Source organism: Adiantum capillus-veneris, chromosome 25 (assembly GCF_014529385.1).
Source record: "Adiantum capillus-veneris isolate H3 chromosome 25, ASM1452938v2, whole genome shotgun sequence".
NCBI classification, from domain to species: domain Eukaryota; kingdom Viridiplantae; phylum Streptophyta; class Polypodiopsida; order Polypodiales; family Pteridaceae; genus Adiantum; species Adiantum capillus-veneris.
Genome location: NC_140955.1, coordinates 43,795,167 through 43,819,176, shown reverse-complemented (window position 1 = coordinate 43,819,176; position 24,010 = coordinate 43,795,167). Strand labels below are relative to the sequence as shown.

The 24,010-nt window shown below is 46.2% G+C and overlaps 1 non-coding gene and 1 pseudogene across 1 annotated transcript; both read right to left on the bottom strand.

The window, feature by feature from the left end:
* Nucleotides 1-3,239: 3,239 nt before the first annotated feature.
* Nucleotides 3,240-5,115, bottom strand: LOC147424795 (25S ribosomal RNA; annotated as a pseudogene).
* Nucleotides 5,116-5,480: 365 nt separating this feature from the next.
* On the bottom strand, nt 5,481-5,633 carry LOC147424794 (5.8S ribosomal RNA). Its single transcript, XR_015186506.1, has one exon. It is a non-coding gene; the product is annotated as a 5.8S ribosomal RNA (ribosomal RNA).
* Between the last annotated feature and the right edge of the window lie 18,377 nt (nt 5,634-24,010).

Genomic DNA, 24,010 nt, shown 5'->3' with positions numbered 1-24,010 from the left:
ACAAATACAATACAGTGACATGATATACGGAGAGCTAGAATTGCCGATGAGATTGATCTCTCAGCATTTCAGAGTACAAAAGCCTCCTCGCTACACCGAGCCAATCCTGCACATTGCCGTGGTCATGGCTACGGTCGAAAATAGAACCATTCCCTGCGACTACGGTTCTTACATTTTGAAAACCTGATTGAAGAAAATTTGAAAAGCTCGGCAAAAAACAAAAGCTACATGAACGCAGGGCGGATGCTAACCAGAATAGCATACCAGGCTTTGGGAACGATTGAAGATTTGCCAGCTGCCAGTTCTCAAACTGCCCTGATACAGAAAGCAAAGCTGGTTGCTCATTCAGTAAGGACGACCCCTAGCACGACATCATCGCGCTCAGCGAAGGCCACCAACAAAAGCTCGAGTGATGAAGAAAAAACGGAGACAGATGATGAAGGAAAATCTCAAGAGTCGAAAGAAAACCGGCCATCAGAGTTTGAAGAAAGCGAGGAGTAAGACTCCACAAAACCACTCGAGAGAAAAAGAGGGGAGAGAAGTGCAGTACCGCAGTCCGACCTGCAAAAAGCATATGAGGAAGCTCAACAAAGAGTTGAGGAAAGAAGAACCAAGTTAAGGGCTGACCGACAGGCTAGAGCGGCTGCAACACAACAGACACAAAAAAGAAGATTCGAAAGGGAAAGGCAAGAAAGAATAGATAATGCAACTCGCATACGCGCAGAAAATCAAAGGTTAGAAGCATAGCGAAAGGCTGCGGAAGTGGACATCTGTTTGCAGTCCACTGAAGGAACGAAGGAGAAAGACGCGGCTGATGAAACAAACCAGGCAGAGCAGCTAAAGAAGATCCAAAGAGAGAGGAATCTAGAAGCGCGACGGGCGGCGGATCTCACCCACCAAAGAATCATCAGGATTTTAAAGAAAAGAAAAGCGGAAGCATCTGCTTCACAACAAGGGGAAGAGACTTCAAAAAAGAGGCATGCACGAGCAGAATCAAGCCCACCTCCTCCCTCGCCCAAATCACCTCCTCCCCCCCCTTCTCCATCGAACAAAAAACAGCCAACTCCTCCCCCTTCAACCTCGCAAAAGGAGTTTATACCTCCTACAGAAGCAATCGGATACTACGAAGCCTGCCAGGCAGTGGTGGCTGGTTTGATTACAAGCAAACTCTAAGGAAATTAGAACGGCAATTCTAGTGTCAGCACGTGGTGCTGAGTGAAAAGGAAAGGCAGGTACAGAAGGCCCAACAAAAGCAAGCATCTGGGCAAGAGGAGTTAGAAAGCCAGAGGGCGCAACTAGAACGCATAACGGAGGAGAGAGACCTTAAGCGACAACAGGCTCAGTCTCTGATCAAAGACTTGGTGGACGTCAGGACAGACTTGACCGCCAAAGAAAAGGAGTGCCAAGAAGTGACGACAAGAGTACAAAAAGCAACGGAGCAGCTTGCCTACGAGAGCACAAGATTTCAGAGGCTTAGCAGTTCATACAATACTGTCAAAGGCACTTTGACAACTTTGATGGAGAATCAGGAACCTGCTGGGGCATTGGTCTCCACATCTGACGATGCCACAACAGTGAACACTGTACCGGCACTAAAAGTGGAGCTAGAGCAAGAAAAGCTTCAAAGACAGCTGCTCGTATCAGGAATGGTGGCCCAAACGGCGGCAAATGAGCTAAAGCTAAAAGAACTGGAGCAGCAATTATCTCAAACAAGCGCCGAATTACAAACTCAGAAGCAGATCGGTGACACGCTGCTAAAGGAAAAAGAAGATCTGCTTTTTAAAAAACAAATCAAAGCAGACAAAGCCCAGAGTCAACCACAACTGCTGCCCGGACAACAAGTGCCAGATTTGCCTGGAACATCACACCAAGGGCAACAGGAGCATGAATTTAAAGGGCCAGATCTAGATATTAGAGATGAGCTCAATGAGAGCATTCAGGACATGCCAGAGGGGCCAACAAAGGAGTACATGCTCTATGAAAAGAAGATAATGGATTCAGCATCCCTGGCATACTTACAACCAGAAGAGTAGGTGGAAGGATTTGGCCATGAGTACCTCCCGTTTCCTCTACTATGCCGTAAAGATAGCCCGGATGATCGTCACCTGCATCCATGTGTTTAAAGACACTGAAGGCGACGATCATCCGTGGAATCTGTTCTTGGAAGGACACAGAGGCATCTGCTGGAATCTACAAGATTCACCGCCACGACACATATTGATGGCCATGTACTCCAGGCTAATGTACCCGCCCTCACACTACTCGCAGACATTCGAAGAGGCCTTCGTCACAGGATTATTCAAAATTGACTCAAGGATTTTCCATCCTATGGTGGCAAAAGAACCTCAAGGTAAGGTACGTAGCATACCAACACACGTTATCTGAAAATCCATTCAGACAACATCAAGAAGCCCTGGAAGCCATCCTACGAACAAGAAGATTTTCAGCGACACTTGCTTCATTGGAGCCACATCAACGGCCAAAGCATTGAACATGCACGAGGGTGTGCAAGGATAAGGAAGGGGGGAGTGTTTGGCGGACGAAGCAACAAGCGTCCGTTTCCAGAGAAGGATCATATTTTTCTGAGAAACCATTGTAAAATTCTTTTGTAAGGAAGCATCTCTAAGCCGAGAATTTGTCAAAGGATGTATGATTATTCTTATGGGAGCAATTGTATATTAGAGAGCCAGTTAGAAGTTTAGGAGCTTACGGCCGGACAAGCCATTTGTAAAGACCTAATCTATAAAGGTCATTTTTTGTAAGTTTGAACATAATATTTTTGATGGAAAACTGAAAAGACAACGTACGTTTGAGAGCTCCTTCTTGTTCAAACTTGTAATCTTCGCCATTGCGGCTACGGCAATCCAAATTCAGATTTGTTTATTGCATTGTGTTCCTCTCATCTCGATCTTCCATTCAAGTGTAATCATTCAAGATTCGGTGTAGGTTTTCAACTACGAGTTTGAGGCCTTAAATCGCTGTTTTGAGTGTCTATGTGCGTGTTTTATGTTGTTTTGACCCTAGGAGGGGCTTTAGGGACCCTAAAACGACCCATTAGGATCACCTGTTCGCTGTTTTTGCTGACTTTGGGACGAGCGATCGCGATCTTTGTACCTCTCCAGAATGCTGTGACAGTGATAGGATATGTTCCTGATAATCCCGTGTAGCTTCCCTTCCAGTTTCATGCGATTCCGATATGATTTGCATGGTAAACGTGCGTGATGATTGTAGAGTTGTGTAGGAGGACATAGGCAAATTACTTGGCGGTAATGCGTTTGATTTGCTTGTAGAGTTAGTAGTTGCATCTCTTCGAGTTCACTTCATTAGGAATGACACCCTAGTGAGTTTCCATGCCTCATCCGAGTCGCTTCCCTTGTATTAATAAACATGTTGATGCTTGAGAGCTATGCTATGGACGTCCGTCACGGCGACCCGCAAACACATTGGGATGGCGGGCTGTTAAAAAGAAAAGAGAACTCTTCCCGGGGCCCCCGTCGGCGTCTCCGGATTCGGTCACGTTGCCGTCCACCGCCACGTCCCGGTTCGAGAATATTAACCCGATTCCCTTTCGATGAATGGCGCGCATTGCGTCCTTGACACAGGACTGCGCCATCTCTTAGGATCGACTAACCCATGTCCAATTGCTGTTCACATGGAACCTTTCTCCACTTCGGTCTTCAAAGTTCTCATTTGAATATTTGCTACTACCACCAAGATCTGCACTGGGGGCCGTTTCACTCGGGCTCACGCTTGGAGCTGCGCCACGATCCCCACGCCTTCCTACTCATCGGGGCCTCGCACTCGCCCTGATGGCTGGGTATAGGTCGCGTGCTTCAGCGCCATCCACTTTCGGGGCTAGTTGATTCGGCAGGTGAGTTGTTACACACTCCTTAGCGGATTTCGACTTCCATGACCACCGTCCTGCTGTCTTAATCAATCAACACCCTTTGTGGGATCTAGGTTAGCGCGCAGTTTGGCACCGTAACCCGGCTTTCGGTTCATCCCGCATCGCCAGTTCTGCTTACCAAAAATGGCCCACTTGGAACTCGCATTCCGCACCGGGGTTCAACAGAGCAACCCCGATCGCTTACCTATTTAAAGTTTGAGAATAGGTCGAGGGTGTTTCACCCTCGATGCCTCTAATCATTCGCTTTACCTGATAAAACTGCAAAGAGCTCCAGCTATCCTGAGGGAAACTTCGGAGGGAACCAGCTACTAGATGGTTCTATTAGTCTTTCGCCCCTATACCCAAGTCTGACGAACGATTTGCACGTCAGTATCGCTACGAGCCTCCACCAGAGTTTCCTCTGGCTTCGCCCTGCTCAGGCGTAGTTCACCATCTTTCGGGTCCCAGCAGGTACGGTCCCACTCAAACCTTTCGACCTGTCAGTTTACTTGCGCCTCCGTGGGTTTGCCACCCACCGGCTCGCGTACATGTTAGACTCCTTGGTCTGTGTTTCAAGACGGGTCGGATGGAAAGCCCAGAGCGCCAGTGTCTCGAGCGCGCAGGTGCGTAAAGCCCATCACCAGTGGCGCGCACTTCGTTCCTCGGTCGGCGCGACGGCATCGGTGGGCCGACGAAAGCCCGCTCTTGTCCCGCCGCACCAGCCCACGGTGACCAACGCCCCGCGTCGAGCGGCGGACCAGCTCTCGCCGTTCCGCATCCAACCGGGGCGCACCCGCGGCATCCATTCGCTTCCCTCCCAGCAATTTCAAGCACTTTTGAACTCTCTTTTCAAAGTCCTTTTCATCTTTCCCTTGCGGTACTTGTTCCCTATCGGTCTCTTGCCCGTATTTAGCCTTGGATGGAATCTACTACCCACTTAGGGCTGCATTCCAAAATAGCCCGACTCGTCGACGACGCCTCGTGGAGCGACACGGTCCGAGCTCGACGGGGCTCTCACCCTCTCTGACGCCCCTTTCCAGGGGACTTGGGCCCAGTCCGTCGCAGAGGACGCCTCTCCAGACTACAATTCGCACGGTGGGGCCGCGCGATTCTCAAGCTGGGCTCTTTCTGGTTCGCTCGCCGCTACTAGGGAAATCCTGGTTAGTTTCTTTTCCTCCGCTTAGTGATATGCTTAAACTCAGCGGGTAGCCTTGCCTGATCTGAGGTCCGTGCGTTCGTTTTTGGGCCTCGGCGGGAGGGGGGGACGGGCGCTCGTCCCCTCCCCCCTCCGCTCCTCGGCCACGGAGCCCTTTCTCGACACAGCGACACCGGCCACGTCTCGGCCGCAGAAGCCGATCCCCGCGGAGGGCGTACCTCGTACTCAGGGAGCGTAACCACCCTTGCGGGAGGAGTCATCGCACGGTGCCATTGATGCATTTCAGCCGACCGTAGCAACCCGCTCGCCCCTCGGCCATCGCCCCCGCGAGGGGGGGCGACGCGTCGGGGGAGGCGCGCTCGGATGGCCATCTCCGTCGCACGTCCCCTGCCATCCCGGGAGCGGGATGGGGGCGAGGTGTTGGCGTGGGGGTCGTGTGGACACTCAGGCAGACATTCCCTTGGACGAGCCACGGGCGCAAGTTGCGTTCAAAGACTCGATGATTCGCGAAATTTTGCAATTCACACTACGTATCGCATTTCGCTGCGTTCTTCATCGTTGCAAGAGCCAAGATATCCGTTGCTGAGAGTTGTTTGATTTACGTGATACGTGGCCCTCGGAGGGAGCCACCTCAGTCAAAGATTTCGTTCAGCTGTGTGCGTTGCCCCTCGGCCCCCCCGTCCTCCCTGCGGTGCGGGGAGGGGGAGAGGCAGAAAGGTTGATCGAGCGGTCCCGTGACTCGCGGCACGGAGGAGGGGGGCTGCCCACGCGGCGGGGCGAAGGGAAAGCGTCCCTGCCCGGCGCCCCGCCGCGCGGCTGACGGACGGCCCCGACCCCGGCCCCGACCCCGGCCCCGGCGCCTTGCCCACTGTGTCCTGGCTCTGGCATGGGGGCGAGGCGGGAGCGGCCGCGCCTCCGGGCGCGGCCCCTCGCGTATGTCACGGTTCACGTCATTCTGATGGGATGTGTCAATGATCCTTCCGCAGGTTCACCTATGGAAACCTTGTTACGACTTCTCCTTCCTCTAAATGATAAGGCTTAATGAACTTCTCACAACGTCGTCGGCGGCGAACTGCCAGCGTCGCCGCGATCCGAAAACTTCACCGGACTATTCAATCGGTAGGAGCGACGGGCGGTGTGTACAAAGGGCAGGGACGTAGTCAATCTTCTTCGAGTACCTTCTGCTTCGAGCTTTAATCTTCGAGATTCGGGATTACAGGTTGCAGACTACAGGTTACAGGGACAGGTACAAGTACAGTTGATTCACACAGGTACAGGTAGTTGGAGTACAATGATATACTAGCAATGGTGTCACTTGCAGTTGTTGTGGGTATGCATCACTTGGCGCCTGTTTGAGCGCATTGTCTGCTGGATTGTACGTTACTTGTGGAAACTGCCATTGTACGCCTTTGTGGAGCCATATTTGGTGTTATTTGGCAGTCCCAACCATTTCTGAGACTTGGTTTAGAAGATAGTCATTTATGAGACTTGACTATACGCGGTTTGCATTAGCCTTCGTGTGAGGGTCGATAGCGTGAGGTTTTATTGAGCTGGGGGATTCTCAAGTGTGGAGATCCTTTCGGTGATACAGGTAGCTGGAGCACCCTTTTCGTGACCTCTCCATAGTCTATGTACTAGTGATTCCTAATTGATGCTCGAGTTCTATTGTTGGCAGTTTATGCATCATATATAGTCTATATTTTGGGTTCTCACTGCTCTACTTCTAGGGAAACTCGGTCAAAATTTTTCCAAGTTGTGATGGATGGTTTTTGGTCTTTTGAGCCATTTATACTGTTATGCTGTTGAAATTTTGGCAAAATTAGAGGATAAGACAGGTGTGCCTTCTTGGGAGCTGCATGGTTGACTTTAATGGATGATCAAAATGGCCCTCAATTCACTCCTTTTCATTTAACTCAAAGAATCAAGATAAATGTGCATGTGTCCAGGAATATTTTTTTCCAGCAGCGCATAGTCTTTATGTTCGGGCCAAGAAGATTAAGAGAGATCCTGGAATGTCCTTTGCCTGTTGTAATTCCGATGATCAACTATGAAAACTCATTTGATGTGCATGTGTTTGTCCTTATCTAAAGTTGAGCTCCATTGAAGTTTCTGAGAATTGAGTCAGTCAAAAGTTTTGGGTTCTTGCACGTGTGTTCGAAGGGGTTCTCAAAGCATCGTAGCTTGGGTATCCATGGCTTTCTCTTATCCGGAATTTCATGGAAGAAGTGATGATGAAGATGTGGAAGACTTTTTGGAAAAGATGGAGGTTGTTTACATTAGAAACCAAATTCATGACCCTGCGCAGATGTTACGTCTTCTCCAAATCTGTTTGAAGAGTGATCCACGAGTTTGGTCCAAAGCATTTGAAGAGGAGTTGTGTGTGGCTGATCCACCTGTAAGATTGAGTTGGGACAATCTAAGGCATGTATTGGAAATGGAGTTTGTGAAGATAGAGGGTGAAAGCATGTTAACCTGTCGCGCTTTTTGTGCTAGTTAGCAGTTTCAAGTTAGCACATCTTCAAAAAGTTGGGCGTTCGGTAATTTTTTTACAAATAATATCAAAATTTGTCGAAGGTTGGACATTTGGATTCCTTGTTTCAAGTGCTTTCTATTGATATATCATATGTCATACATCTTGGAGATGTAGCTCAAGTTATTGTACTAGCTAGCATATGTCAAAATTGTGCTAGTTAGCATTGTCCGAGACATGAAAAAGCATGACAAGTTAACATGCTTTCACCCTAGAAGATCCTGACAAACTGTGGCAAGAAGTACATGCTTTAGTGCAAAAGGAAGGTGAGCCAGTAGATACGTACATACAAAAGTTTTCATTGGCATGGGAGCGAATGTGCAAGGCCTTAGCACCACAAGTACCTCCGCCTGACATGATGAAGAAGGACAGGTTCTTGGCTGGTCTTTGGGAGAATATACGTTGGAGAGTGGAGGTAAAGAAGCGTAGGACATATGAAGATGCAGTAGAAGTAGCAAGGAACAAAGAGTGGAAGTTGAGAAAAATGAGCCAGTTAGGGGTGGAGTCTTTGCCCATGAGGTCTGAATTTCAGCCTATGGATTCTTCGCAAGGTCGCATGCCAGGGGTTCATCATGAACCAGTGTGTTAACCCTCACGGCACACGGACACCCTATGATCTATAAACGTTGTATTATTTAGAGTCAGGTACCGGGCTTGTCGGTCCAATAGGAAAAGGGTAAGAGTGATCGCCGATGAGAGGCGCACTTTAACTTGGACATTCAAGGGATTAGTTGGCTAAGCATTGGCGCCCAAGTGTGAATGGGGTGAGCTCCTATAAAAGCCAACTAAACCTAATTTTTACTCATTCTCTCATTTGTGCAATAGAAGAGTGCTCTTGCTCCATCTCCATCTTCTTCTTCTTCACCTCCTCGTGTGTGTGTGTGTGTGAGAGAGAGAGAGAGAGGGAGAGTGTGTGTGCGATCGAGCATTACGAAGGCACGACGGCGGCGAAGCGGTTGAGCGCGGCACGACTGCAGCTTCTTCTTCATCGCGGCGAGGAATCCACCACGAAGGCGAGCGTAGAGCGGTGAGTGACACACCCTTTGTTCTCTTGAGCTTGCTAGTTTAGGCTTGTTGTGTGCTTGGAGCCGTTTGTGGCTCGCATACGGTGTATTGGCAAGTCCTTTGCCTCGACAGTGCGGCAAGGAGCGCACATTTTTGGCGCCGCTGCCCGGGATATGCCCTACACTAAGCTCGGTTAGCACTTTACGCTTCCTTGTGGTGCAATTTCTATCATAGGAAAGGCAGGGAAGGAGTGTGTGGAGATTTCTGTTTTTTGCGTTTTCTACATTTGCTGTCAAGTATCAATTTCTGCTATTGTCTGCGTTTTTTCAATTTCTGCAATTTCTGCACTTTCAAGTTCGGCGTTTTCAATCTCTGCAATTTTCTGCATTTCTGCGTTTTTTTAATTTTCTGCATTTCTGCGTTTTTTCAATTTTTGAGTTTTCTGAAATTTCTGCATATCTGCGTTTTCTGCATATCTGCGTTTTCAATTTCTGTATTTTCTGCACAAAAAATAATAATAATAATAATTTTGGAAAAAAAAATATTTTCAAAAAAAATAAATTAAAAAATTCGGAAATTAAAAACGCGAGTGAGCGGGCGGCGAAATTTTTCGAAAATAAAAAACGTGACTCTTAAAACGGACGGGTTGGTTTGTATAAAAGGTAGATCGGGATCGGGATCATTTGCCCAAGCCCAAGCCCAAGCCCAAGCCCAAGCCCAGGCCCAGGCCTCAGTCCTATGATATATACTAGACTCACTCTTATATATATACCCTACTCCCTCAAGAGAGAATGAGAGCATGTGGGACAAGTCCTCCACTCTCCTCCTTTCTCTTCCCACTTGCACCCTTAGACTTTCTAGTTTGGGCCTAGTTCCCTACTGGAAATTGACAGTTTTAGGGATTCCGAGGGCATAGAGTGACCAAACGGAGGGCTGTAAAGCACGGCACGACCCTCTGACCGATACGCTCGTTTTGAGCTATCACACGGCCCATTCCACGACACGCTCTAAAAAATCTAGCAAAAAAACAAACAAAAAACACGCTAAAAACTAGTCACAAGGCCTCCTATAGCAGCTTTTTGACACCTTAGGGTATCAAAAGCACATGCACTTACGCTCTGGACGAGTGTTAGAGCACGATCACATTGGTGGTGCCTCTGTTCATACGGACACCCATTACCCATCCACGATAAGCTCTAGACCCTCAGCGGGGACACAAGGTAGCACCACCCAAGACCCTAAAATAGCCGCTAGTGATTCCTCCTCCGACTCAGAAATCATGGAAGCATACCCTACCCAAAACACTGAGAGAGAAGGCCATGCACCTCCCGAAGCTCCACAGCCTAGTACTAGTATGTTTAGCCGTTTCATGGAAACATTAGGTAGAGCTACTCGCTCGGAACCTGATGCAAATGAAGCACACGAAGGGGGTGGGGAAGTGGACTCTCCTTTCACATCGCACGTGGACCCCACACCCCCAAAGAGTGTCCATGTGGATATCCTACCAACTTCTTACCAAGAAGGCCCTGTTGAGCTGCCTCCTTCAGAAGTTCCCTCTAGAGTACCGTTGGTGACAAGTAAAACCACGGGGAGCCACATTGCTTCTACCTCACAAGAAACCGTTAACACGTCGACTCTAGAAGGATTGTTCATTAATGATCATTGGACATACGACCTCCACACTGAGGTGTTGACGGATCTACACTCTGGCCACGCCTACCATGTAGGATGGATAGAGATTGTACAATCCACCTCTAGTGCCACGAGCATCGAAGATCAACAGAAAATGATCTGTAATGTTATCCATGGCATTATTCAATCAGAAAGGCAAAACCGAGGGGTAAATATACTCTCAACTGGCCCCATGAGATTTTTGGATACGAGCAAGGCTCAACAGCCTACTCTATCACAAATGGAGACTCCTCTAATGAGTCCCATGGACCCATCTTACGTCATTTCACCTGGGGTCTCTATGCAATTTGAGCCTCCGAGCGAAAACTTTAGCTTCCCTAACTTGGCTCAACCCTCTATGAAGGAAAACACAGTGCTCACTCCAGGGATAAGCCTGACAGAGAATGTACCGATGACATCTACGGTTAGCGCAGTGCCACTACCTAGTGTCGTAGTACCTAATATGGGGCCTCGACCATATGTGCCTCTAGCCCCTTATGCACACATGGCCCCCACACCTCCAATTGTACCACTTGCTTATGCTCCTCGAGTGCCGCTCCCTAGCTCTTATCCGAGTGGACCTATGCCCGGTTATGTTCCATATCCTGCATCATCCACACATATGCCAAGACCGGTACCCGTCCCTCTCCCACATATGATTCCAAGAGTACCTCCACCGGCCCTACCTCCTCACATAGGTGACTTGGCAGCGTTTGCTCAAACCATAGGTCGATCTATCGCGGAAAATATACGTCACGCATCTGATAGAGAGCCTAGAAGTAAGGCAGTACAAATTGCCAAACTCACGCAAAAATTCAATGGGGACGAAGATGCTAGGAAACACATTGAAGTGTTTGAACAAGTATGTGATTCCTTAGGGGAACGCAACGAACTACATAAGTGCAATGCCTTAAGCTTGACATTAAGTGGGAAGGCTGGAGATTGGTATAGGACCCTAAGGGTGGACGAGAAAACAATCTACCCTACCCTTCGAAGGTTGTTTCTAAAGGAGTACATACGTGAAGGTGTGATTTGGGGTGTAGCATCTCAGCTACAGAAGGCCGAACGTAAGGAAGGAGAGTCAGTAAGGGACTTCATTAGTCGTCTAAAGCACTTAAACTCTCGTTGCCCTGTAAATGAGCTCTTCAACAATAACCAACTGCTTGATCGATTCATTCGAGGGTTGAGGAATGAAGGAATCTATAATGGACTAGTGATTAGAGGTATCACAACCTGGGAAGATGTCACTGCCAATGCAATCCAATTAGAGGACAACTTGATGATAGCAGGCATGAGGGTGTCTACTGACACGAGATCCACTAGCTCACAAGCCATTGAGTATGAACCCATGACTGCAAAGCCCATTGCCAATGAGCCAAAGGTATTTGAGACATTCTTGACAGACCTCACCAAGGCAATCCAAGAGTCTCTTAAGGATAATCGACCCCCTCAAAATAGTCACATGTATCCAAGAAGGGAGCAACAATGGTGTTCCATTTGCTTAGGTCCACATAGCACTAGTGAGTGCCCTACGTTTAGAGTAAAATTTAATGGAACTTGCAACGCATGTGGTAGGTATGGTCACCAAGCTAAGGATTGTTTAATGATCAAACGTATGATGGCAAATAGACCACCTGTAGCCTGGACGGATGCGCCTAGAGCTCCTGTATTGATGCCTACTCCACCTGTTGAGCAACTACCGCAACACATGGTCCCTAGATCTCAAAATGTTGTACAAGCTACACCGCTACCACCTCCTGTGCTAGGACCGCAGCCCCCGCATCCAAGAGTCGCCCCTATGAACCAAGTGGGTTGCGAGCCATCAAATGCTTATCCAGATGGCTGTGAGGAGGAAATAGACACTAGTATTGCCTACGGACTTGATACATTGGAAGAGTGTCCTATATACTACATGGAAGATTGTTGGGGACAAGTCAAGCCGGTTTATCAAGCTGCTGCTCTCGCATCCAGAGGTCAAAATATCAACACCCAGGCTAGGAGGCCACCTCTTCAATGCTACGAGTGTGGTGGACCACATCGAGCAGCGGAGTGCCCTATTAGGCTGCAAAAGAATGCTGCACAGATGAAAAATAATCAAGGGAGCACGTCTGCAATGCCAATACTCACATGTAATCATTGTGGCATAGATCACTTGATTGCCCAATGCCCCTATAACCCAAATGCGCCTAAAATCACACCCCTAAATTTGGTCGAAATTGCTAGTGTGACATCGCCAATACCACCCGTCGCACCCGCTTATGCGATTACACGGTCCATGCTTCAAGGGCCAGGCCATATCCTCGAAGAGAGAGATACCGCGTCAGTTATCCAAGCAAAGAAAAAGAAGACACGAAGGAAGAAGTCGCAGAATACGGAAAATTCAAAGCCAAGTTCCAAAACAAACATAGGAACAGGAGATGACCCCGTGTATATGAATGACCTCGAGGATGATTCAGATTCAGTCTAGACAATGGAGACTAGAACCAATACCACAAAGGGAAAGACCGACAAGGAAAACCGTAACATGGGACCAAATGAAAACCGAATGAGAGAAAACCATAAAGAGCCTCTGAAAACACCACAAGTGTTTCCAAATCCAATCCAAGACCCCCAAGATAAACCGCAGGGGCAAAAAGGGAAGAATCGTAAAAAGAAGATTGGGACGTACCCAAACCCTGTAGACGAGATTAAGCAGGTGAAACATCTAAGAGGTTTAGTGGAGGAGACTCAAAGGAAACTAGAACCAGAACCCATGCATATCAAAATTCATGACACAGTGTTTCCCACGCAAGTTCATCCACCCCACATGAACCATAGACCGTTAGCCATATCTAGTATCATCCAAGAAGGGAGTGAGGACGGGAAATCAGAAAGTGAGCATACACCCTTCTTGTTGGAAAGGATGTTTAACGAAGGAATACCTGATCCCATTGAGGAATATGAGATTCCATCCTCACCAGTTCCTAGTCAAGGACCTACACCCTGCAAAACGCCAATGAATGTTGCCAAACTAGTGGACTTCATGTCTTCTGAGGTCCGAACCACGATCATAGCAAAGCTGTATGGAGATCCTGAGTTATTCCTTGCACTTCGAGCATTCCTTAACGGAGAGCTACGAACGGGATTACCGCAGTTTGCGCAACCAAATAGGCCTGACTCGATTATGATTGATGAGGAAAATCATGTGCAATCACTTGACTTAGATGGACACGAGTCTGTGATCGAGGTACCCATTAACGAATTAGGGCAGTATTTTGAAGGCAACGAGTCTAATGCGACCCTACCCATCACTACCAAGGGATTAACTATAAAGGGAATTCTTGATGGTGGTGCGGGAGTTAGCATCGTTACAAAAGGTTGTTGGGAATCCATGGGAAAACCCCGCCTCAGTGTTACTAACATTGTGGTAAAGATGGCAAATGGTACCATAGCCAAACCTATGGGGATGCTCAAGGATCTTAAGATCAAAGTTCTAGGACACAAGGTACGACATACGTTCATTGTAATGGATTTCTCTAAACACCTTATGTCATATGAAATGATTTTAGGACGACCATTCATGAGGGAAGCACAAATGGTTCACGATTGGTCTAAAAATCATGTCTATTTGCAATTCCAAGACTCTGTCCTTAGAGTGGATTTGGTGACTGGTAAGGTACACCCCTTAGGGAGTAAAACCATTATTGATCATCGCTCTGACACCACAGTTCACTCGGCCCCACTACAATATTGTTACACTTGTAAGAAGGATACAGACATTGGCCAAGATTCTCCTTATATGGATATCCTACCTGGGATGACTGAGTCGGACAATGTGGATTGGGTCCACCTAGCATCAACCATAGACACTTGGGGAAATAGGGGGACGACCTGGGTAACACCTGAGGGGGATGAAATGCCTATACCCTTAAATATGCTACAAGCAATGCATATCGCTTCCGACAAGACTCATCCTAAGGTAACGAAGAAAACATACAAGTGGGTCCCTAAAGCTTCTTTAGTGACCATAGCTAGTGCTAAAAAACAGAAGCCTTGTAAGAAACGTACCACTCGCTCCAAGAAAAGTAAGAAAATGTTGCGATGGATCCCTAGACGACTATTGGAAGCCCAAGGCTACTATCAAGGAAATGATCAAATCTGGGTGCCAAAACGTAGATTGTGCTCTTACCTATCACCTGACCCAAGTGAGCCCAATCCCGTAGCTCCAAAACGAATCAATGATCGTGGAAAGGAAAAAATCACAGAATGCTACACACCCGCTCCCGAGCTGGTTTGGGTACCAAAGAAAGAACGATTTGTTCCACCTAGCTCAGGAACAGGGAAATCAAATGAAGCTTCTTGCTCTTCATGTAGTTCCTATACGCAAATAGAAGCTTCGACACAACCTCCACCTACCACTGTACATATCCATACAAGCACGAAAGAGTTTGCACCTTCCGGGGTAAGTTCACCACCTACAACAACGTTGCAAATAAAATCCTGGGAGAGTACCTTACCACCCTTGCAACTTGACGAGGCACCTAGGGTAATAGAAAACTACTGGCAAAAATCCTCACCTATTACCAACTGGAACAATTGGTTTCAAAGGGTGACAAGCTCATTTCAAACGGTATGATCTACCCAAGGAAGGGGGGAGTGTTGGCTGACTGTCATCATTCACTTGTTTCCCTCTCAACCTTTTTCCCTGACCTCTTAATCTCCAATCTTAGGGAATGTACATATAAAGCTTTATACTCACAAAAAACAAAAAAAATAAAGAGCAAGAGCAATTAGCAAACGAGTATGCACATTAAAAGTCAAAACATTGACTCAGACCTACACATGTCACATCTGGTACAGTGAAACAGAAACCTATGCCATAAAACACCTTTGATCCTCATCACTTGAGTGATGGAGGGTAGGTAAGATTAGTACGATAGGAGTGTTTCTGTTTTAGAGTTGAGTGATTAGCGAAGTTCTCTTTTCCCACTAATGTGCCTCCTGGAGGTATTCCTTTTGTTTCCTAGTGTGTACAGGAGCGTGTTGCTATTGATAGGATTTGGATCTTCATGGAACCTTCAAATCAAGCGCGACCATCAACACAAACAGGTGTTTCTTGTCCATTAGCATTGCCCTTATCTTTTTGCATCTATGATTGTCTGCTTTGATTGTGATTGGTAGCATAATATTCAGTGCATTTGCTTAGTATCAAACATTTAATTCAATGCAATCTTTTGTCATAATCACTTGTTTAGGTGTAAAAATCAAGCAGTCCGACTAAGCTAGTTTGACCAAGCTAGGTGTTAGAAATCTTCTCTTAATACCATGGGGAATGCCTTCCTAATAAGCAATGGTTACTTAGGTTCTTAATCCGATTTAGGCAGCATTGTATGAAATGTACTAGGGCTTTCTAGTGGGCTTAACCCTATCAACCTTTAGCTTAAGTATTATAAAGGGAGTTTACTAATGTGATGAGCCTGGGGAGGGTAACAGTGTTATATGACCCCCCAAAGTTACAAAATTTAAATGCTGAAAATGAACAAACAAAAAATCAAAGTGCCACAATGTAAAATTTTAAGCTGGAAGAGAAATCCCTGCTTGAATTGGTACTTCACTCACATGTATTGTCTATGGTACTTGAGCCCTAGAGGTTCCCAGTGTGGGCGTTTTTCCTTGAAAAGCAAAAAACCCAAGGCATACAAAATAAGCACCCACTTCATAATTGAATCACTGTGAAAAGACTTTGGGGAGTCAAAGAAAAAGTAATCAGTCAGGCGATGATTTCATGAGAAATTCCTTTTATGGTAGCTTAACTACAAGGTTTTCTAGATATAGCCTCTAGTCAGCCCTCGAACATGAATACTTGGCTCTCGCGATTAAACAACTTAATTGACCACAGAAAATTAAGAAGCTTACCCATGGTATTAATATTCGATCTCTAGTGCTTTTTGACCGTCAAATTAGCGACCCCAGACTTGTTTAATTTTTTACCTTTACATCTGTTTATGCATTTGATTACATTGCAATTTAATGTTCATTGCTAACAAATTGTTTGAAATTCTTTTACCAATCAATTTGTCTACCTAAAACTGCATATGCTTTTTAAGAGAATGCCATTACTGTGCCAATGTTGTTTGATTTTGCAGTGACTAAAGAAGGCTAAGGATATTCATCTCAAATGCTCTTCCACCTTGACGAACCAGCTTCAACTCAATAGCTTCCGAGGACGGAATCTACATCAGGAAGGGGGGCATGTTAACCCTCACGGCACACGGACACCCTATGATCTATAAACGTTGTATTATTTAGAGTCAGGTACCGGGCTTGTCGGTCCAATAGGAAAAGGGTAAGAGTGATCGCCGATGAGAGGCGCACTTTAACTTGGACATTCAAGGGATTAGTTGGCTAAGCATGGGCGCCCAAGTGTGAATGGGGTGAGCTCCTATAAAAGCCAACTAAACCTAATTTTTACTCATTCTCTCATTTGTGCAATAGAAGAGTGCTCTTGCTCCATCTCCATCTTCTTCTTCTTCACCTCCTCGTGTGTGTGTGTGTGTGTGTGTGAGAGAGAGAGAGAGAGAGGGAGAGTGTGTGTGCGATCGAGCATTACGAAGGCACGACGGCGGCGAAGCGGTTGAGCGCGGCACGACTGCAGCTTCTTCTTCATCGCGGCGAGGAATCCACCACGAAGGCGAGCGTAGAGCGGTGAGTGACACACCCTTTGTTCTCTTGAGCTTGCTAGTTTAGGCTTGTTGTGTGCTTGGAGCCGTTTGTGGCTCGCATACGGTGTATTGGCAAGTCCCTTGCTTCGACAGTGCGGCAAGGAGCGCACACAGTGGTTGCTGTTACTCCTTAGGTTATGGCAGCAATGGTCACTACATCAGTGCAAGATGATGGGCTAAGGCAAGACATGAGGCAAGTGGTAGATTTAATGAAGAATCTCAGCCTAAACATGCTAGGTCAAGTGGGAAATAATCGAGGTCGAGGGAGGTTTGCAAATCAGCCAAGAGGTGAAGAAAGACCTAGGAATGGTGTTGGACAAAGCAATGGTAGATTTTGGAGGCAGACACCCACATGTTATAATTACGGAGAGTTGGGCCACATCAACCCGCAATGTGATAAGCCACCAAGGATGGGGGGAGACATGTATCCATTGCCAAGACAGGTGCTAACTAGGTCAAATGATCATGGCATTGAAATTAAGGGAGATGAAGGAACCAGTGGATTAACCCAGGAGGAAAAGGGAAAGACAAAAGTGATAAGTGTAGTTACCTTGGAGAAGGCATCAAAGCTAGAGGATACATTAGTGATGCCTATTGGGAAGAGAACCACAGAGGAAAAGGAAGGAAGAAGTGCCCCAGGTCCTATTAAGAAGAAGGGAAAGAGTCATGAAGGTGAGGATGTCAAGGCCAAGAGGAAAAGAAGGGCTCGTCTCGCAAGTTTTATGTTTCAGATTTTCCACTAGGGGATGGGCAATTAAACTATGACTTGAAGGAGGATTTGACAAGTAGAAAAGCCGATGTTACTTTTGGACAGCTTATAGAGATGGTGCCTAAGCTAAAGTGACAATGGAAGAGGATGGTTAACCCAACGGAGAAAGAGCCAGAGAGAGGTTCAGTAAAGGTGTTGGCGATGGATGAGCTACCAGACATTTGCCCAATAGTAGATGTGTGGCACAAAAGAAAAAATATGGTACAAGGTTATGTTGATGACAGAGCCCAAATATGTGTGATAACACACTCATGCGTTGAGAAGATGGGTCTTACAGTGACAGGGGTGTCAGGCTTTCGGATCAGATTGGAAAACCATCAAAAAGTAAAATGTTTGGGTGTTGTAAAGAGCTTAGAAGTGGAGGCATATGATGCGAAGGCAGTGGTTGATTTTCATGTGATGCCAGCAGGGTTGGGAGCATATCCTATCATATTGGGTAGACCATGGTTACGTGCAGTGGGAGCTGTTCAAGATTGGCGACGTGGTATGATTAGCCTCTATGGAAAGATAGGTGCCAAGAAGCTTTATAATATGGACACAAGGAAATGATTGGAGGAGATTTATGAAGATGAGGATGAGTCTAGTGATGAAGACTATTCCACGGTGATAGATGACGACAGTGATAGCTCTACCAGCAGTGATGAGGATGTTGATGTTGCATTTCTTTTGATGGACAAAGGAATCCAGGAGTCTCGTTTAGTTGCATTTGCAAATGAGGTTGAAGATGAAAGAGAAGGGCCTTATGAAGTGATTGAAGGGCTAATGCAAACCAAGGTTGAATTGTCAAAGAAGCAGGAATTGATGACACAAATGATCAGTGGAGACCTCTCAACTATGGAGAAGGAGATATATTTGCAAATGCTGGCTAGTTTTCCTGATTTGTTCATTACTTCATATGAAGAGATTAGAGGGTTCAAGGGTGAAGAGATGCAATAGATCTGAAAGAAGGTGGTAAGCCGGTGCATCAAAGGCTAAGAGGGATGGGTCAAGAGAAACTGAAAGCCTTGCGGGAAGAGGTGGACAAGTTATTGAAGGCAAGGTTCATAGTCCCTGTGGAAACCACAGAATGGGTGAGTCCAGTAGTAGTCAGTCCAAAGAAGGATGTGAAGTGGAGGATTTGTGTAGATTTTAAGCCCTTAAATTCATCCACTAAGAAGAACCCATATCCTCTTCCATTCATCGATTAGATCTTGGATTCAGTGGCAGGTTATGAGAGGTACAATATGTGTGATGGTTTTTCAGGCTATTTTCAGTTGAAGATTGCTCTTAAAGACCGAACAAAGACAACTTTCATTACGCCATGGGGCTGCTATTGCTACACAGTATTGCCATTTGGGTTGTCAAATGGACCATCTTTCTATCAAGAGAGAGAAAATTGGGTATTGGCACTATTCATTGGTAGTTGTGTTAAAGCTTTTATGGACGACTTCTGTGTCTACAGTAGTAGGGCTGAACACCATGAGAAGTTGCAGATGGTATTAGCTTGATATGGTGAATGTGGAGGACAATTAAATCCAAAGAAATGTCATTTAGCACAGCCAAGGGTGATGTTATTGGGCCATATGGTGTCAGAAAATGGCCTTGAGGCTGATCCAGACAAGGTTAAGTCTATTATTCTTCTCCCATCACATACGAGGACGAAGCAATTGGCAACCTTTATACACAAAGTGAAATACATGGCACGGTTTATTTCGTTGTCTTCACAGCTTCTTTATCCATTACAGCAAGTGGCAAAGCATGATCCATTGCAATGGGATGACAAGTGTGAAGAAGTGTTTCAAGAGGTGAAAGAGGTGTTAGGGGGGTTGTCAGCCATGCACGCTCCTGATTGGGGGCAAGCATTTTATGTAAATCCATCAGTAGGGGATGATGCCATTGGAGCCATGCTATTGCAAAAGGGGAAGGACAACCATTATATGAGGCCAGTGTATTGTGCAAGCCGAGTGAAGTTGGTAGCGGAGAGAAAGTTCTCGGAAGTAGAGCTAGTGATGGCCAGTGTAATATTTGCTTGTCGACGATTTCTTCATTACTTGCTACCACGACCTTTTGTTTTCTTGACGAGTTATGCCTTTTTGCCACAATTAATTAATGGCACTAAAATGTCAAATGTGGTCAAGAAATGGGTAATTGAGCTACAAGAGTTCGAGTTCTCTTTTCTAGTGGAAGATAGTACAAGGGCTACTCTAGCTGATTTGCTCACTTACAAGGAGAATCCCCTCCTTGTTAAGGAAGAGGTGGTGAGAAAGGTAGTCGAAGAAGTGCCATAGATCAGCAATGCACATGTGTTGTTCTTTGATGGCTCATACAGAAAGAGCCATGATGCGGCTTCAGGGGGTATAGCACTTTATGATCCAGAGGGGAAGCTAGTATGCAAGAGAGGGTTCAAATTGGATGCACATAGTAACAATGAGGCTGAATATGCTACTTTGGAAGCCGGATTACACATTTGTTTGAAGCATGGGGTTAGAAGGTTGAGCATAAAAGGTGATGCCTTGTTAGTTGTGAAGCAAGTGTTGGGTGTGTGGAAGAGAAAGAACACCTCATTGAAGGAAATGTGCTTCAGAATTAAAGTCTTGTTAAAAAAGTTCGAAGCATGGAGCATCAGACATATTGAACATGCTCTAAATGGAGAGGCACATGAAGCAGCTCAAGGCATGATTGTAGAGCTATTTGTGTTGAGGACCAACTTACCTCTTTATCATGGCTAGGAAAGTTTGGCTCAAGAAGAGGAGTTTTTGCTAACAGGAATCATTCTGAAGGACATTCAGAAGTCTAAGAAGTATGGTTTTGTGCGTAGAGCATATAGGTACAAATTGATTGGTGATGTCTTGTACATGAAAGGGGCTGATCTTGTGTTGAGACGTGTACCTTGGCGAGAGGAGCTGTATAGAGTGTTGGAAGAGAATCATGAAGGCGCATGTGGCGAACATTTTGCTCTAAAGATCACCTTGCATAAGATCTTGCAAGAGGGGTATGTATGGCATAGTTTGCACAAGGATGTTCACCATTGGTGTAGGTCTTGCAATAGGTGTCAAGCATTTGGGAAGAGAGTGTTGAAGCCAGAGCTACGAAAAACCATTATGGCATTTGATGTGTTTGAAAAGTGGGGGATTGATGCAATAGGTCCGTTACCTATCACAAGCAGGGGCAAAAGCTATATTTTGACTGCAGTGGACTATCTCTCTAGATGGGAAGAGGCTATAGAAGTAGAATAGATCACTGTAAAGGATGTGGAAAAATTTGTGTATGATGAAATATGTTGCAAGTTTGGGGTTCCACTAGAGCTACTTTCGGATAAGGGGCCAGGATTTAGAGCTAAGCTGCTCGACTTTTTATGCACAAAGATGAAGATTAGGCATCAGCACTCCACTCCTTATTACCCGCAGTGTAATGGCTTAAATGAAAGATTCAATGGTGAGTTGGTACAAATTCTTTCGAAAGTGATAGAGCACCAAGGAAAGAATTGGGATTTGGAATTGCTTAGTGCATTATGGGCTTAGCATACTTCGGTGAAGACAGGTACATGGTTTACTCCATTTCATTTGGTGTATGGAAAGGAAGCACTATTGCCTGTGGAGGTAGAGTTGCCTGCAGTAAAGATGTTAGAGAAGTTGCTTGGGACGCCTAGTGATGCATTCAAAGAGAGGCTCTTGCAGTTACAAGAGGTTTAGTTGGATAGGATGAGTGCATTGGAACATAATGGGCAGATGCAAGATAAGGCTTTGGCAAATATAAATGAAAAGGTCAAAAGTAAAGGTATCAAATCACATGACTTGGTTTTGCGCTACAATAGTAAGCTGGACAACACCTTCCAAAAGAAGTTTCAGATTAAGTGGGAAGGCCCTTTCAAGGTAGTGGAGTGTTTTCCGAATGGTACATATCAGCTGGCTAACCTGGATGGGATTCTACAAAAGTCAAGGGTAAATGGATTGCCTTTTAAACTATATCATTCCAGATTAATGATGGTGGAGCAGATGAGATGTCTGTGGAGCAAGTAATGTGTGTGAGGGATGAGGAGACCTGTGACACGACGAGTCTCATATCTCTTTTTGCTGCTTGCTGATCATGAATAATCTAGCAGGCTAGGGGATGGGCAAATTATGTTAGGAGTTTTTTGGAGCAAGAGATTGCGCATATGTACATACACATGAATGGTGCATCGAATAAAGGATTTCCCATTTTCCAGAGCCAGGTGGTTACGTGGGGCCCACATGTGTACAGGTAGGACAGGGTGTACATAGTGCATCGATTTTCACTATTACCAGTACCAGTACCAGTGTGTTTTTCTACAAAAACAAGGAGTTGGTAGTGCGTAGAACTTCTCGAGGAAGCTATCCGCGGGCCGAAGACATGAGGTAAGCAGGTGCGTCAGATGGCATCTAGTGGTGTTAGGAGGTCGAATGGGGTCAATACTTGCACGTGGATGAGTACAGACACAACGTGGGTGTTTGCTTGTCATACTTATGCAGAAAGGTCATCATGAGGACCAATTTTTGGGGCCACTTCACGTGGTGGCGGGATGCATTATTGAAAAAAGTTGAGTGCCAGGTGTGCGGATGATGCAAAAAGGTGACAACTATGCACTGCTAGGTCAGTTTTTGGCCTGTTCGGGGTCCGTTTGAGGTCATCTAAAAGGCCAAGGGTGCCCAAGTAAAAAATCTAGTGTGGGAACTGAAAAAATAGAGAGAATACCAAAAAAAGAGTGGAGAGAAGAGGAGGAACATATGCAACTATGTTTTTGGTGTTTTTGGAGCCTGTTTTGGCCCTAAACTGTTCATCCGAGGTCGGATTTGAGCACTTTGACATTGTAGAGTGGGGTTTTGGGCCGTTCCGGACGAGATGGCGTTGTCCATTTTTCCAAATTCCTTACTGTTTTTCTGCTGTTTTGGATGTGTAAGTTTCTCCTATGAGTGAAGCTTCTGCTCCAATTTGTGATTGTATCTGGCTTATTTTACCCTTATTGTGTGAGCTATTTGCCCCATTGGTGTTGGCCCAAGCTCATTTGTATCTAAACATCAGAAGTTATCCTCTTTTGAGCTGAGTTTTTTGGGTGTGTATGTGTGTGTGTCTCTGTGTGGAGTGGGCAAGTGGATAGTCTCTCTCCTCTCACTCCATCAGTGTGTTCCCTGTCTCGGCCAGGAGGGTTGTGTAAGCCGAGTGGTGCCCTATAGTGTGTGTGTATATCCTTCCAAGAGTGTATGTAGGGTCATTATAGAGGCGTTCTGTGTGTTTCCATCCCGCCCACCCCGTGGTTAGGGAAAATCTCTCTCTCTCTCTCTCTCTCTCTCTCTCTCTCTCTCTCTCTCTCTCTCACCCCCCCCCCCCCCCCTCGTTGACCATACCCCATCCCCCCCCGTTTTCGCGCTCTGTTGGATGCACCTATGCTCACGCTCTCTCTCACCCCTCGGACCCAACCCATGCGGGCGCCATGGAAGGAGACACCACCCCTCCCATATCCCCTTCTCACCCTCCCTCACCACCTCAAAAAGTTGTGCGTTGAGCACGTGGTGATAGTTTTGATAAAGGTTGCGTCACAAGTGGGTATGCAATGCTTCCAAAGATGCGAAGGTGACCAAGATGAGGTGGGTGACCGTGCCAGACGGTGTAGGGTGTAGTAGTAGGATTGCGGGTGGATGGAATGCGGTTTTGAATGTAGCACGCAGTGGCGGTAGCTTCTTCCTAGTAGGTGTCTGGGAGGCTAGCTTGGAGAAGCATGGCACGAGCAGCTTCAAATAGTGTGCAATTCTTGTGCTCAGCACGACCGTTTTGTTGTGGGTGGTCGGTGATGGAGAATTCATGTCGAATACCAACAGAAAGACATAGATCTTTGAATGCATGAGAAGTGTATTCCCCACCATGATCTATGCGGAGCGTTTTAATGTGGCAGCCATGTTTAGTCTCAACTAATGCCTTGAATGTGCAAAAATGAGAGAAGGTTGAGGATTTCTCGGCCATGTAGTAAGTAGTTGTGTATTTTGAGAAATCATCTATAAAAGTAAGCATATACTTACTGCCAGTGAGGGAGTTGACAGGCAATGGGCCACAAACATCAGAGTGGATGAGGTTGAGAGGTGGAGTGGCTCGTGATGATGAAGTGGGGAATGGGACATGATGTGCTTTAGCAAGAATGCAACCCTCACAAAGTGTGATGTGAGTGAGGTGCTTGGGAAGACCTAGTGCAAGTTGGCAATGAGTGAGTTGGTGCAAAACATGTTGAGAAATATGTCCTAGTCTATAATGCCATTTGAGTGTGTTTTCTTGTGTTTTTATGGATGATGCAGATGCATGTGGA